This window comes from Pavona decussata, unplaced genomic scaffold (genome assembly GCF_977016875.1).
Source record: "Pavona decussata unplaced genomic scaffold, jaPavDecu1.1 SCAFFOLD_175, whole genome shotgun sequence".
NCBI classification, from domain to species: Eukaryota; Metazoa; Cnidaria; class Anthozoa; order Scleractinia; family Agariciidae; genus Pavona; species Pavona decussata.
The window spans coordinates 2,158,034-2,174,232 of NW_028145586.1; the positions used below are offsets into that span (position 1 = coordinate 2,158,034).

The 16,199-nt window shown below is 37.9% G+C and overlaps 1 long non-coding RNA gene across 21 annotated transcripts in view; it reads left to right on the top strand.

Annotated features, from left to right (window-relative positions):
* Positions 1-16,199, top strand: part of LOC146463639 (uncharacterized) — a 19,170-nt gene continuing 2,971 nt past the window's right edge. For 15 of the 21 annotated variants that reach the window (XR_014856838.1, XR_014856839.1, XR_014856840.1 and 12 more), the window contains exons 1-6: positions 427-613; positions 2,206-2,314; positions 3,868-3,970; positions 5,295-5,356; positions 11,198-11,273; positions 11,618-11,688. This is a non-coding gene — a long non-coding RNA (uncharacterized LOC146463639). The other 6 variants (XR_014856836.1, XR_014856837.1, XR_014856849.1 and 3 more) reach the window with 6 other exon arrangements.

The following is a 16,199-nucleotide window of genomic DNA, read 5'->3' on the forward strand; positions in this document are numbered from 1 at the left end:
CTATTTAACGATACTTGTCTCCCTTCTTCAAATTTGTGCCAAAGTTAAAGCGCAAACAACCCAGGACGGTGATTCTAATTGTAGCTCTGGGACTGCTTGCGTTCGTCGTATCAATCTTATGACCTGGAGTGGGGTCCATAGAGCTTGTCGTAACTGGTAACAGCAAAGTAAAGTTCAGTCCATTCAAATCACTGTTTTCACCGTTTTCGTGAATCAGTGAATTGATCATCATCATCATAACCATCTTTATTTGCTATAAACACATTAGTTCTAATCTTATCTAAAAATGGTAAGGGATTTTCGCATGTTCCTGCGTCTTACGGGCCGCCGACCCGCGTGGATAACGCCCGGGTTGCGTGTAATTACCCATCAACCTTTGTAACCGGTTCGTCTTTCTTACTGCACATGTGAAAAGAAGGTAAGCAAACTAAACGCTGCAATTTTCGCGTTTATATTCTCTTTGTCAGCTCTCGTTTAGTAGTTTTGCATATACAGGTAAACCTAAATCACCTAGTTTGTCTTTCAGTTCTCAAGTTGCTTCACAATAGTGAGTTACTGAGCTAGCAGAACTGCACGAGAATGTAGCGGAGCTGAAGACAGCCAAGACAAACCGGTAAGCGTGAGTTTAAGACTCATTTAAGCTTTCTAAACGATCCTTTTCTCTCCTTTTTACTCTCAAGTGTTAATAGTTTTCTCTATCACGGGTAAAAAGTTGCGAAAATATAGTCAGAGTGTTTTCACATGACGTCACGGCGGCCATGTTGGTGTCCCAGAACAAAGAAATGGCCGCCATGTTGGTGTCCCAAACTTAACCTCTGGGAATTGAACTCTATTTTTATGCAAATACTTTATTTTGTTTCAGTAAACCAATATCGCTGGTAGTCACGTGAATGAAAACACTCTATATAGCTCTGACTATCATGTACATGTAACCAGGCCTAAGTATTAAAATATGTAAACATAACAAGACGCTTGGAGGCGTTCATGCGGGATGTTTTGGTCGATGCAAGCATTACCTTTGAATGGCTACCTACAGTCACAATTTGTTTACATGTACAGATAAATTATCAAAAGCATTCATTGGTGAGCTTGTGAACATAAACAGGTTTCACTTGGTTCCCTCTTGATGTCATTTAGTGTCAGTAATAGCGAGAGTCCGTTATAGCGGGGTGTGGGGATCAACTTCTGTCGACTTCTGTCAGCTGTTTATAGATAGATCTAGCTTGTCGGAAGATAGTAGATGTTAACTGCTATGCACGTAACACTGAAAATGGCGATAATTATGAAAGAAAAATGAAAACACCAGTCACTGCATGCACAAGTCTAATCTGCTGGTGTCAACCAGAGTCCTCAAGCTCTCTGGCCAGCGGTTGGTCACCAGGAGAGACTCTGGGAGTCTCGAGTGATGGCTTTGTATTGTTTTGCTGACGAAATCCCACAGAAAAAATTCCAGTACCTCAGAGTCTCCTGGATCATGACCAACCACTGGACAAAGAGCCTGAGGACTCTGGGTACAAGATTGGCTAGTACATGTATACTGTATGACTGAACCGCAGACTGTAGACTGTAGACCACAGACTACAGTCTACAGTCTCCATACTGCAGTCTGTAGACTGTAGACCACAGAATACAGTCTACAGTCTCCAGACTGCAGTCTGTAGACTGTAGACCACAGTCTACAGTCTACAGTCTGCAGACCGCAGATGGAAGACAACAGAATATGGTCTGCAGACAGAAGACTGTAGAGGCATGTTATTTTTAGCCAGTATACTGGCGTCCATTTACCCTGAACATTGTGTCTACCACTGTACCTGCCTTGGGAGAGATTTAACCCTTAAATCCCCAGTAGTGCCATATGGCACAAAATGCAATAAAGAGCTCAGTATTTGACCAATTTGTGAAAAATTTACACAACTAAAAGATCTTGGAAAGATCTGCGAATTGAAGGAATAACTTGAGACTTGATTTTCTACCGCTTCAACTTTCAGAACTTTTTCCCAACTGAGAGCTGCAAATTAAGCTATAGCCGATATACACAAGGAACAGGAAAATTTTAAATATCTTTCTCTTTTCGTTTTTGGACATTTCTCAATATAATCTATGATCTCATCCATCTTTGTGGGTGTAATTTGTAGCAAACTAATATCATTGTCTGGATTTGTGGTATTATTAACTTAGTAACAATTTTATTTATTTTTGTTGCAGGCGAGATCAACATGCTTAATTACAAACTACAAGAACAATAATGAGCTGCTGAGAGTACCTCATGTCAGTGGAATGAAGATGATCAGGGGAGCATGTGTGTTGTGCTGAAGTAAGATAATTTTATTCTTAAATTTAAATTAATGTACACTGGCCATTTTGTACAAATCCCTGGAGTGTTTGAGCCACAAGCTCACATAATCAGGAATCAATTTGTGTACATTATTATATGATGCAAAACACTGTCACAGGTCACACTTGTCTAGGAATTTAAATTAAACCATGTGTACTTATCATTGTCAAAATGGCTGAAGCATTCATTTTCTAAACAAAATGACAATCTTGACCTTTTGTAAGAATGGTTTCACAATTGAATGGCTGAGAGCAAAACCCACCCAAATGACTTTTCAGATCAATTTTTGTTGTTTTAGTCCAGATTCACCAGAGTTTTTGCCTGTGTCCTTGAATTCCTTCAGGAAACGTTGCTCCAATGTTTTAACTCTTGCTTTGTGCTTAGTTTGTGATAAAAAATGGAAAGCTTGGCGGGTATAAATTACTGCAAAGTAATACAACAACAACAGCTAAAAAGCAAATGACACTGAAACAGAAAAATAAGTAGAATGTGCAGTTCAAGAAAAAAATCCATACCCATCCCATGGAAGGTCACTGAAAATTCCTAGGGGAGGCGGGTCTTAGAGGCCAAAATTTTAGAAGCAACGTATGAAGCTAAACTGGAATTTCCTGGGGGGAGGGGGTACAAAACAAAGAACCTTCCGTGGGGGGAGTATGGATATTTTCTGGAACTGCACAATTACAGAGTATCGTGAAAAATTACAAATTTCAATTGGGAATTGGTATAGCTCTGGTTTGGTTATTTGAGTTTCCATGAAAATAAAAGAATATAAAATGAATCGGCTGCCATTTATGAAAAAAGGCCTATATGTTGATCGACAATCACTGATATCAAGTTTCAAACAAAGTAAAAGGTGTTTTAAAGTCTCACAATTTGATTTCTGTTCGCTTTGTTCTATTTTTGAACTGTCTTATAAACTCAAAACTAAGCAAAAATGATTGTGAAGTCCCCAACACAATTTTAGGGATCAATACCTGGTGCGCATCTTGCAACAACCAAATGCTTTTACAGTGTTCAAAGCAGCGCAGGTAATACATGTCTGTAGGTCTTGCAGGTCAACTTGTACTGTCTTGTAAAGGTGATCTTTTGTGGGTCTACATATAGTTTGATTTCCCACATTCCTCCATTTTATAATGCTTTATAATCATATATTTGTTTTGGTTACCTTGCTTTATAATACTGAGCTGAGTGACTTACACATCTTTTTGTGTAACAATTTTGGTCAAAAAGGTTTTAATTAGTGTAACTTTATTAAGCCCCCAGATTTCTCAAGGCTAATTCTGGGAGATGTCCATGTATCTGCAATTTTTTTGCCAGCACATAAATTCAAGACCACTTTCTATTCAAATAACTCCAAAACCCTCTTACAAGGGATTTTTAGTATTTCATCAGAACCAGAATATGGCCAATTGAATACACCGCTACTGTTAATTTATTGATTGTTTATATAAACATACTAGTATCTTAACTTTACTGGGTTGAACTTATCATGATGACAATAATAAATCTTGCATGATCTTTTTTTTTTTTAGGTAGGTGTCAGCTGTATATTTACTCACAAGGGTCCAATACTCAAGAATCTCGTGACTGGCAAGCATTACCCATGCCAGTAATCATGATTGGAGAATCAAGCAGGTAATGATCATTGGATGCATGTTAAAATCTACCGTCGAACCTGTATACATGTATAACGGCCACCCTTAGGACTTGAGGAACTGGCCACTTAATGCAGGTGGCCGCTTAATACAGGATCACTAAAAATACTCACTGGGCATGGTGTAATTTCAATTTTCATGGCGTATCATACAAAGCACTAAATGCGTGGAAACGATAGAACAAATAACACTCTTTCAAGCGATCAACACTTTAAACAAAGCTTAGTGCCAACTTGTAACTTAACAATAAATTGTCCTCTTCTCTTCTGCGGTATACACTACTGTATTTCTATGACTTACAGTTCACAATGAAAAGCATTTAACTATACTAAACTGCCGAGTATCAGCTTACAGTAGCTTTGTACATGCTATTTCTTTATAGTGATGGTGGATCGCATTTTAAACACAATAAAATACCGCATAAAATGACATTTGGCTTAGTTTCCATTCAAGGGTGGCCGCTTAATACAGGTAAAAATAACAAAAAAAGACAAACACAGGACTGCTATTGGGTGGCCGCGGCCGCTTAATAGAGGTGGTCGCCCAATACAGGTAACAAATACAGCATTTGTACGAGCGAAAAATCGGGACTTTGAAAACTGGCCACTTAATAGAGGGTGGTTGTTTAATACAGGGCCGTTATATACAGGTTCGACTGTATTTTGTTTATATAATGAGGAAATAGAACGATTTTCTATTGACTGTCTTGGAACCAAAACCAAAGTTATCTGAATATGCAACCAATTAACAACAATAATTAATACCTAAGTCGTAAATGGAGGTTGGGTGCCCAAGAGCTTGGGGGCTAAAAAACCTTTAGACAACCTAGCTAGGCCCACACAAGACAGCCAGCACAAACACAGCAACAGCTTACTGAGAGCATGTGTGATGGCGCACATACATTCATGTACATGCACTGCGACAGGCGCCTACTGACCATAACCCTGCCTGTGATACAAGCAGCCAGGATTGTGGCATACAGATGCTGATACGCTAATTAAATGCCAACGCTGATACACACCAATACACTGACAAATGCTAACATGCCAAGAACACTTAATCACCGAGAAAAACCACTATGCTAATGCTAAAACATGCTAGTAATGCCTATGATGCTGTTGTCTGCACAGACAAGAAAAACTCCTGCTCCTAGTGTTAACTAAGTTAAATTGCATTTAACTCCATTTAAATTAATGAAAGTTTATTTTATTTTAAGGTGCTTGAATCAGTGATAGTACATGTACTTCATTTGAAACGATAGCTACAGCTGTGCTTATTTAACAGTCTTTTATGTTTTGTTGAAGGTCAGCGCTGGTAAACACATTTGGGTGGAACCTCAGAAAGTTTTGTTTACCATTGACCCTTGGTAAGAATTTGAACTTTTATTAATAGCTTTATGATTTTAGCTTATTAAGAGCAATTCTCCAGGAAAGTGAAGCAAAGTTGGAAATGAAAATTTTTAACCCCCCTTCATTTTTTGTGTGGAGGTAGGTTACCTGGAGGGATGAACAAAAACAGCCATATTTGGATCGGCAGGTGTGACGTTGCCATGGTAACCGCACTTGATCACGTTGGCCTGAGGTCTATGTTTTGACCAAAAAATTCACTCTCAAATAGTAAAAATAAACGAGCCTGGTTCTCGAGTGCATGTGAACCAATTCAAATGAAATTCATACAGATGGTAGAGGCACTCTCCCAGTTTATAAAATTTGCCGTTAAAGTATTTTGGGTTTTATAATCAAGAAGACAATGTTCGTATTACCATGTTGCCTGTCAGCCATTTTGACAAGCAGGAAAAACAAGCACAACCATATTCGCAATTTCTCCGAAAGTACTAGTTCCCAAAAAACCAAAATAGCAGCAGAGCTTACATAAATATTGAAGTTTATAAATATCATAAAATCTATTTGGGGAAAATTATATTCTGACCATGGGTGTTGAAGACATCCGAGGCAAGTTGCAAAAAGTTGCAAAATTGGAAATGTTGAGGGCTCCAGTATTTGGCTCAAACAGGCTTTAGATAGAGAATATCAGCTTCAGAGGTTTTTTCATTCATCTTGTCTGTTATCTACATTTGATTGATTAGGTTTTGGCCAACGAATTTGATGAAATATAAATTGAAACAAAGCCTACCTTGCAACTGTTGGGAATTTCTTCAGGATGCTTTTGTCGTATAGGATGGATCTCTCCTCAGTTCGCTCGCTCCATTTTCTTGACCAAATCTTGCACAGACTCTAGCGGAAAGGACAAATATAACTGGCTAGCCTCGCCGAACATCTACTTTTAGACCAAAGGTGATGATGCATTAACCCGAATAAAGAACAGTCGAACTGGTCAAACACAGTCGTGCGTCGAGTATCGAAATAATTCATCAATACAATCCATCCAGGAAGTTAAATAGATGCATCAAGATCACAGCTAAGCAAATGTATGTCTGCGACGATTCTGAATGAAGTCTTTGGCTAAATCAAGCCGTACATTCGGTGATGCATGGTTGAGAAGCGAAGAAATCATTGTTTACGACCTGTTTACGACCAAACGTATGTAGACCAGAAATGCGAGGAGCAAAACTGCTGACCGGATGTACTTTATAATGCGATATATGCGCTTTTTGTTTGTTTGTTTTTGTAGCTTCAGATAAAGCGACATTGTCGCAATGGCATTGTCTCTTCTTTAGATATTTTTGGTACAATAAATCACTGATAGAGGGATAAAAGGACGACTTTTGATCCGCTTTTATGACTGTTTTAAAGTGGTGAATAAAGACGACAAAAAAAGCGCTTCATTGATCGTTTTACGCAACCACATAAGCCGCCCATGTTTCCTGGGTTTGTTTGGTTTTGCTTTTTAATTTATTGCTTATTGGATGTTAAGGATGGCCTGCATGTAAGATACGTCGCTGATCTGGGACATTAGCGTACACATTAGAAGTTACGAAGTTGGAATTTTTGACCCACCTTTCCTCCAGAAATAAATAAGTCTTCTCTAGGCCGATAAATTTTCATATTCAGTACCTAATACCTGCCCAAATTTTGGCATTCTTTCTGTTTGTTTATTTATTTGTTTGTTGTTTTTTTTTTATTTTTGGTGGGGGAAGGGGTGACCGGAAGTAAATTTGGCCGTCGATCAAAAACACTGTAAGGGAAATTTGCATATCATCGTGCGAAGGAAAATATCCTGGTCGGGACAATGGAAAGTAGTTCTTTTCAAATCCCAAAAGGAAGTGCAGTGGAAACAATTTAAAACTCAGTGAATGTCAAAGGGATATTTCCAAGCCTACGGACTTGGTATAAACCGTGATGAAATCAGCGACGAAATGGATCTTATTATTTGCCGTGCGGGTAAATAAATTTCACGTGCGAATTTTTCATTCTCTTGTCACGATTAGTTAATCATAACTGAAGTTGTAATTGCATTTTCACAGTCTAAAAAGCAATCTTTTTTTTGGGGGGGGGGGGGGGGTGCGGCTATTATGATCATGCATTCAATTTTCACCAAAGCTTCAGTTCAGCTTCATTTCCTTTGTTTTTGTTTTCATTCGGTTTTTCTGTTTTCGTTTTTTTTTTTCTTTTTTACTTTTTGTTGTTTTTTTTTTTTGTTGTTGTTTTGTTTTGTTTTGGCTTTCTTCACCATTGCCATTGTAAAACAACCCCATTATAAGAGGATATCATTACACTTACACCCGGTGTTACATCCCGTTGCATTGTGTTACATCCGGTCAGCAGTCGTGCTTCTTGGACTTCCGGCCTATGTGTACAGTTTATTCACCATTCTTGGCTTGTCGACTATCGCAATATCTGACTCGATTTTAGCCAAAAACGTTACTTTGGATTGTTCAAAGGCATGCATTTGCTTTGTACATTGATCTCGACACATGTACTTTACTTCCTGGTTGGATAATATTGCTAAATTTAGGTGCTCGACGGCAGAAATCGCAAGTATTACGACCATGTTTTGGACCTTGTTAACTATTCTTTGTCAAGTGTATGCGGGCTACTTGTATCGTCATCTCTGGTCTGAAACACGGCAAACTGGATATTTGATGGGAGTAACTGTTAGATTAGAGTCTGTGCTAGATTTGGTCAAAAAAATGGAGCGTGCGAAGGAGAGACACTGGAGAGAACCACGCGACGAAAGCATTCTGAAGAAATTCCCAAAACCTTCAAGGTAGGTTTTGTATCAATTTATATTTCATCACATTTGATGGCCAAAACCTTATTTACTAAATGTAGGTAGCAGACAAGATGATAAAAGATACTTTTGAAGCTGATTTTTTCTCTCTAAAGCCTGTTTGAGCCAAATACTAGAGCCCTCAAAATTACCAATTTTGCAATTTTTTGCAATTTGTCCCAGGTGTCTTCAGCACACATGGCCAGAATATAGTTTTCCCCAAATTGATTTTATAATATTTAGAAACATCGATATCTGTGTAATCTCTGCTGCTAATTTGGTTCATGTGGAAAGAGTACTTTCGGAGAAATTACGAATATGGTTGTGCTTGTTTTTCCTGCTTGTCTAAATGGCTAACAGGGAACATAGTAAGACGAGCATTTTCTTCTTGTTTATAACACCCAAATTATTTCAACGGCGAATTTTATAAACTGGGAGAGTGGCTCTACCATCTGTATGAATTTCATTTGAATTGGTTCACATGCACCCGAGAACCAGACTCGTTTACTTTTACTTGTTGAGAATGGAACTTTTGCTCAAAACATGGTCCTGAGGCTGACGTCATCTAGTGCAGTTACCATGACAACGATACATCTGCCGATCCAAATATGGTTGTTTTTGTTTATCCCCCAAGGTAACCTACCTTCACACAAGAATTGAAAGGGGGGTTAAAATTTTTCATTTCCAACTTTGCTTCACTTTCCTGGAGAATTGCTCTTAAAATACACTGTATATTTAATGAACGCCACGTATGCAGCCATGTTTCCCCTACATTTGTAGAGATCGACTCACAAGCGGAACGGTAGTCAGGGCAAAGACTTGCAGTGTCTGCCATTTTGAAAATGACATGAAAAGGAACCAAATGCAGTGTTTGTACTGTATGAGGATCTTGGCAATAAATACTTGAGATTTTTACAAAGCCTAAGGCTTGCATTCGCTTTTACGTCCTCCCTTGTTTTCTTATTTGTGAGCTCTTTTTCATTCTTGTTTTGTTTACATGTGCTTTGGAAAGGAACATAAAATGTGGGACACTAAGGGTAGAAATTAACTTACAGTGTACAGCACACAGATCAACAAAAGGTGTTCAAACCTGGCTAATCACTAATTAATAATATATCTACCTGAACTCCACTTGAATTATTTTGGCGGGCTCTTCAAAATTTATAACTTCCCTATCTAGTAGCCTGCAATGCAGGCGTATTTTTGGAGCGGGAGCGCTGAATAATCCTTCATTGCTGTCATCTTGGGCGAGGAAGCGCGAGAGGGCTGGAGCGAGTCAAAAGTGACCCTAAGGGAGAGGACGACTGGCTGAGAAATAAAGGAGGGTGGAGGGGGAGAGGAGGGAAAAATACACCTGCCCGCAATCATTGTTTGTTTGCAGAACCCGTACACTGGATAGACGGGGGCTCTGATTGGTGCGGTAGGTCACATATTGATTGATACCTGACAATCCACGGCAGATCGGTCCGCATGTCATTTCATTCCAGCTCCACTAGCACTGTGCTCAATGAAACCGTGTCTTTCAGAAATTGGAATATCACTTGAATTGAGCTCCGAACAAAAAGAAATAATTTTTTCACTGTTGTCGAGACAAGATGTATTGGCAGATTTTCCTACCGCCTTTGGAAAAAGCCTTACCTTTCCGTTGTCGGTTTGACTGGAGGGCATTTAAATTGATTTTATCGAGCAAAAGTGCTGATGCGATCCTTGTCCATCCTTGTCTGTCCGCTGAAAAGTGTTGTGAAGAAGCAACTTCAATGGGACTAACAAAATACGGATACCGACAAAAAGATATTGAGGATGCAAAAAACCGTTTATCATTGCTTCAGCGGAGGAGTACTGTCCGATTTTTCGATCGCAGAAAAAGGTTGATACACCAGTTGACCAGCAGCTTTGTGTGATAACTGTGGACGACTCGCATACTGTTCAGTTAGACCGGGTAAAGGTTTGTATTCGCATAGCCCCGAATAAAACTTTGAACTGATCTGTGCTTGATATTCTGCATTTGACCTTTGCGGCGCACAGCGTGACACTTGTAAATCTTCTGAAAGCGAACGCAGAAAATTAACTTTACTAAATCTTCTGAAAGCAAACGCAGAAAATTAACTTTACTAAATTTACTAATTTGACCGTCACACAGTAGTTTTATTCTTTCATGATTCTTTTTATTTTGCGACAGAGACAACTTTCACTTTATTACGCTTGATTTCAAAGTAGAAACTTAGATCACGCGAAGTACGTGACATGACTGCACAAGCTGTGGTGAATGAAGCCGGAAATGCACTGATCAAGCGCAACTATAAATAGGGGCGTTTGGCGATTACACAGGGTTTGCGGGCAGGCGTTTTTTTTTTCGCTCTCATTTCCTGCCCCCCCCCCCGTCCCCCTCTGCCTCCTTCAAATACGCGAACTAAATTTATTATTCAGTGCTCGCCCATGAAAACGCCTGCACTGCAGCCTACTATCTAGTTAATGTTCATTTTACTCATTGTGCATTTCCAGTGAGAAAAAAATCCATACCCACCCCATGGAAGGTCACCAGAAATTCCTAGGGGGAGGGCGGTCTTAGAAGCCAAAATTTTAGAAGCAAAGTATGTAGCAAAACTGGAATTTCTGGGGGGGAGGGAAAGTGCAAAACCAAAAAACCTTCTGTGGGAGGAGTATTGATGTTTTCTGGAACTGCACGTAAGACAGATTGTGTTGCAATGTACTTTCAGTTACTTATTTCTCAGCACACGATCACAAGATATATAGAATAGCGTATTGTTGTTAGAGTTAGCGCACATGTTCTTAGTTTTGTGACACTGTGATTACTCGTAGTATTTGTTACCCAGCCCTCCCACCCTGTGGTGGACAGAGATGGACTTTCATCTCATTTTCATTACAGTTATGGTGTGGAACTTTGTGTTTTCTCATCATGGTTGCCAGTAAATATTTTAGGGCCAGGATCAATTAACTAAGTGTTGTGTTGGTGTTGAGCTTGACAAACCTTTTTATGTTTAGCTTAAGTTTACACTTTGCAATAATTTTTTTTCAGGAATAGAAGAGCAAACAATACATGCAAGCATATGAGTAAGAATCGCCTCCCATGGCCATGACAGGATGCAATACAGGTATGCTCCTCATGTTTCTCTACCTCTAGACTATCCTGGAGAAAAATCAGGCACTACTGACATAGGACTTCTTGTTTAGCTTCTACTTGCCTTTTTTGATGACTTTTCAGAGGAACGAAAAATTTGTAGACAATAATTATTATTAATAGTGCCATGATTATGAAATCTCCTATAATATTTTCTAGCAAATACAGTGTATCTTTATGGGTGTAGCTTGGCTGCCATGTTGCATCTGCAAAGTTCAACTTTTATTCTGCATTTTGCTTGAACCAGTGATATTTTTTCATTTGAAACATTACCTACTGTACAGTTGTGTTTACAACTCTTACTTAATTTGTTTGTAGGTCAGATCCATGCCGGGAGACACATTCAGGAGGAACCTCAGAAAGTTTTGCTTGCCTCAGCCTGATCCTTGGTAAGAATTGAAATGTTTACTTTTTATTATTCATAATTTATTAAGCTTATTAGACTATGGTTTAATCAATAAAGCAAGGTTTTTGTCTGGGTTTGTGGAGGCCGGCAAACAAGCTGATAGATAGATCACTTGCAAATTCTGTTATTTTGAAAATTAGACCAAAAATATGAAACCAGTGTTTGTATAATATTATCGAAGACCTTCAGTTGACAATAAGTGCTCACGATTCTGACAAGGCCAAAGATCAGAAAAGCATGTCAAAGGAAATTGATAGCTGCAAGCAGGCCACAGTAGCAGCTGTAGGAGAAGTGCAGTACATTTGATGTTTAAGCACTCAATTTGAATTGGGGTAAATCTGCTCCTTCTATTTTCGTACTCGGCTGTTAAATTTGTTGCTTGAATTTCACAATTTTCCAAATCAAATCGAATCTTTAATGAAGAACTTTTAAAAGAAAAACTAACCAAAAAGAACACTTAAGGCATTGTGTGACCTGCAAGCATTAGTATTTTGACAAGCTAAGTACTGTAGTACAAATAAATGTAGGCTGTGTTTTTTATTGGTTATTCGTATTAGAATGGGATAATTCTTTGGCTCTGTCTCAGACATTAATTTGGGTAACATTGTATTGAACATGTCATCAAGTGCTTTGAAGTTTTTAAAGTCCTTGTTTAGATAACTTAGGTCAACATGTTTTTTTTCACGTCACCTATAGCTGTTTTGAATGAAATGTCTCACAAAACAAAAACAGAACTAGGGCATCTCATAACCTCATTTGGTTCAAGTTTGTTCAAAATCCTATCATCTAGGAATTTGTTTATTACATGTATCTTCATGATCAACTCTTTTTAATTCACAATAAATGACTGGGAAGTGAATTATTAGGCAAAAAAACAAAAAACAAAACAAACAACAAGGAGATATTGAAACACGTGGATGAAAACTCTGCTTTTCTGAAATTGCTTCAAACCAATCACCTTGGCATTGACAAATCTAAGTTACATTCATTTAAAAGTTAATGGCTCATACTGGGAGCTTCAATCAAGATACCAGCTATGGAAAACATTCAAATGTGGCATGGAAAACCTTTTTTTACAGCTGTCGGTCTGATGTTTTTAATACTCTGAGACAATTTATAGCAGATAGGGAATTAAGCGTGCATTTTAAATGCTAGTTGCAATAACTTAATAACTGCATAGTGCATTTGTACTTGGTCAAAAGAATACAAAAAGCACCTCATATATCTTCAGAGATGAATAGGTTTTTGTAGGGCTGATAATGTATTTAGAAGGAACTCAAACTATTTTTTAGAAAGATCTGAACTCAAACTGACACCAACTTCTTTAAATATTGCTAGGGGCCCTAAAGACCACCGTTTGTAAACCTTGTACAGGAATAGGATTAAAATTTAAGGACTGAAATGTTGAGGTATTTAACTGTTTCACTGAGTCCTCTGCTACATTTTTCAACGGTGGTTTGTGTCAAAAGCAAATCAAACCATTGAGTGACTTAAATAATTATTTCCTCACATTCTCTCAGTGTAATTTTTACATGACTATCTACAGTCAGTTCTTAAGTCTTTAATGGCCGGGCACAAAAAGATTCAAATGGAACAGAGAACTTTAGAAAACTATGAATACTGAGCGAATTTCATACAAGCAGGAAATCTTTTGAAAACCTGTCAATAGAGTAATTGTATTCGTATTCGTAGAGATATTTCAAAACTATTATATCAAATGGGAACCAGCCCAGGCATTTGGGGTTAAGGTGGGCCCGTAACCTAACTTTAGAAGTGAGACCATAAGTTCAATAAAAAAAGTTTATATAGCTGCTCCTTGCAAATTAACTGATTGGAGAAATGAATTCAAATCAAATTCATATCATTTACTAACCGATAGTATTTTTAAGGACTACTCTTATCCAGACAATCACACTAGAGATACTACTGATACTCCTGGGTTCAAACTATTTACTAACTGACAACATTAAACAGTATTTTCCAGGACAACTCTCACCCAGACAATCATGCTAGACAGACTACTGATACTCCTGGGCTCAATTCATTCACTAAACAACAGTATTTTTAAGGACCAATGTCACCCAGACAATCACACTAGACAGACTACTGATATTCCTGAGGATGGCACTGTAACCCGGCATAGGCACCTGACAAACATTTAAGATTTTGTGAATGATGGTGGAGTGGAGTCCCAAATTTTTGGTGTTACGGTCTGTCTGTAGATAGTAATGTAATTTTGAAATGAATACCTTCTGGTAGTCCTTACTACCAACAATGACAATGAAAGAAAATTAGGTCAGTGTCAGTTTTCAGTGAGGCGAGTTGCTGTGATGAGTGGAATGCTATCCCTGGTCTGCTTTTTGTCTGAATTGGGTACCATATTGGTACAACATAAATTTACAAAACTCCATTCCTTTGTACCAAAAATCTTAACTTAAGTATTGTCACCTGTCAGAGTCTATATTTTAGCTTCTGTTGAGTCTTATGAAAGTCAAAGACACAAAGACAAGATTTATCACATACATACATACACTGTTCATACATAATCTTTATTTAAACACGATGATAATCAAAGCTGTTAGCTTGTGGGGTCGTGTGTTTACTTCTAAACTAACCTAATCTACGTTACATTAGAATATTTCAGGTATAATAATAGTTTATAGTAGGTTAATAGTGGACAAAATTTTGTAGTTTATATCATGTGGTTGATGCAGATGTGCAGTTAAACTTAAAATCTTTAAAAAAGTGCTCAGCGGTGACCCCCTTTCTGAGATAGTTAAAGTTCGGGGACGCCGCTGCCTCCTTGTCGTTGTAATTAACAAAATTCCATAAGGATGAGCCTCTGTACGAGAGAGTCTTTCATATATCTTGACTCGCATATATATCATATATCTTGACTTGCACCTCACACCAATAATATTTGGGCTATTTGTTACCTGATAATTGCCAATGGCTCAGGCTTTCTATTATCAGAATGTCTGAATTAGTAAATACACGTAGTGGCACAATGCAACTTTTTCAGGTTACTTTCCTAGCTTGATAGTGCTGAAACCTTGTTCTTATTTTCTGTTACACTCCCAGCAGAGTTGCGGTACAAATTATGACCCATTTTGTTGAAGTTCTAGTCCATAATTGAAACTTTGTTTAATTGTTTCTGTAGTCAGAAAAGATTTCAGGCTGAGCAAACTGTCTTCAAAGTAAATTTTTAACATGTCCAACTTTTTCTCAAGCATTTGACTGTTTATTTTTTCCTAAAAACAGTGGGCTTTATTTTTCTCTTATTAGTAAGAATGCCTTTTCTGGTAAATATTCTTTCTAGAGTATTTATGCTTTTTCGGTGTTGCGTGGTGTTCAGGCTGTGTTGTCACGTTAAGACGTGAAGAATTAAAGCCGCTGCTAGCTTTCAGATTGATCAGTGCCAGTTAGAACATGAATTCTTAGTACTATTGTTAGGCTATTATTTCTCAAATCAAATCTAAGTCAATGGTGTGCCTTTAGTTTGGATATTCATTCATAAATGGAGGTACAGAAATGATTTGCCAGTCAAAATGTTTTTTTGTGCCAGTTCTCAAAACAATATTGACCCAGTCAGGAGATCCTATTGAAATAAAGAGGCAAGTTGTTTGTCAGATAATAGGACGATTTGTAATCTTGATTCAAATCATATTTGACTGATTGATTACAAGACTATGTAGCACTAAAGAAAGTGGGCCAACGGAGTTAATCACTAAAGATGTCACTTCAGGATTTCATCCATGGACTCAAAACATACAACCACATTGCACAACACCACAGGAAAGTACTGCTCAGAAGCTTTCATTTTGAATGGTCACACTTAACGATTTCATCAATGGACTCAATAGTTAGAACCACCTTGTACAGCATAATAAATAGCACCACAGGAAAGTACTGCTCAGTAGCTTTCATTTGAATGGTCACACTTTAGGATTTCATCCACAGACTCAAAAGTTAGAACCACCTTGTACAGCATAATAAATAGCACCACAGGAAAGTACTGCTTAGTAGCTTTCATTTCAATGGTCACACTTTAGGATTTCATCCACAGACTCGAAAGTAAAGCACGAAAGTAAAGCACCACCTTGTACAGCATAATAAACCCTACCACAGGAAAGTACTGCTCAGTAGCTTTCACTTGAATTTTTGCTCTCCAGAAAATCAAAAGTCCTAAAAGTAGGTGTTGATATCTTCTTGCATACACTGTTTTTGTTGACATTCTTTCTCACTTTGCAGTACAAGTTTGTTTTGGTTCAGTTAAGAGATAACGAATTTGATAATCGCAGTTGTTTTTTTTTAGTTTTGATGATCAATTACTCAGTACAAATGCCAAAATATTTAATGAAATTCCAGACGTTTTGGATTCAGTCCTTCATATCAGTGGAAGTTAAGTTGATGTTTGTTGAACCTTTATTCAGTTATTGTAGACCGTTTCATTATAAATTAATTGTTGTTTGTTGACTTAGACATGTGACTGTC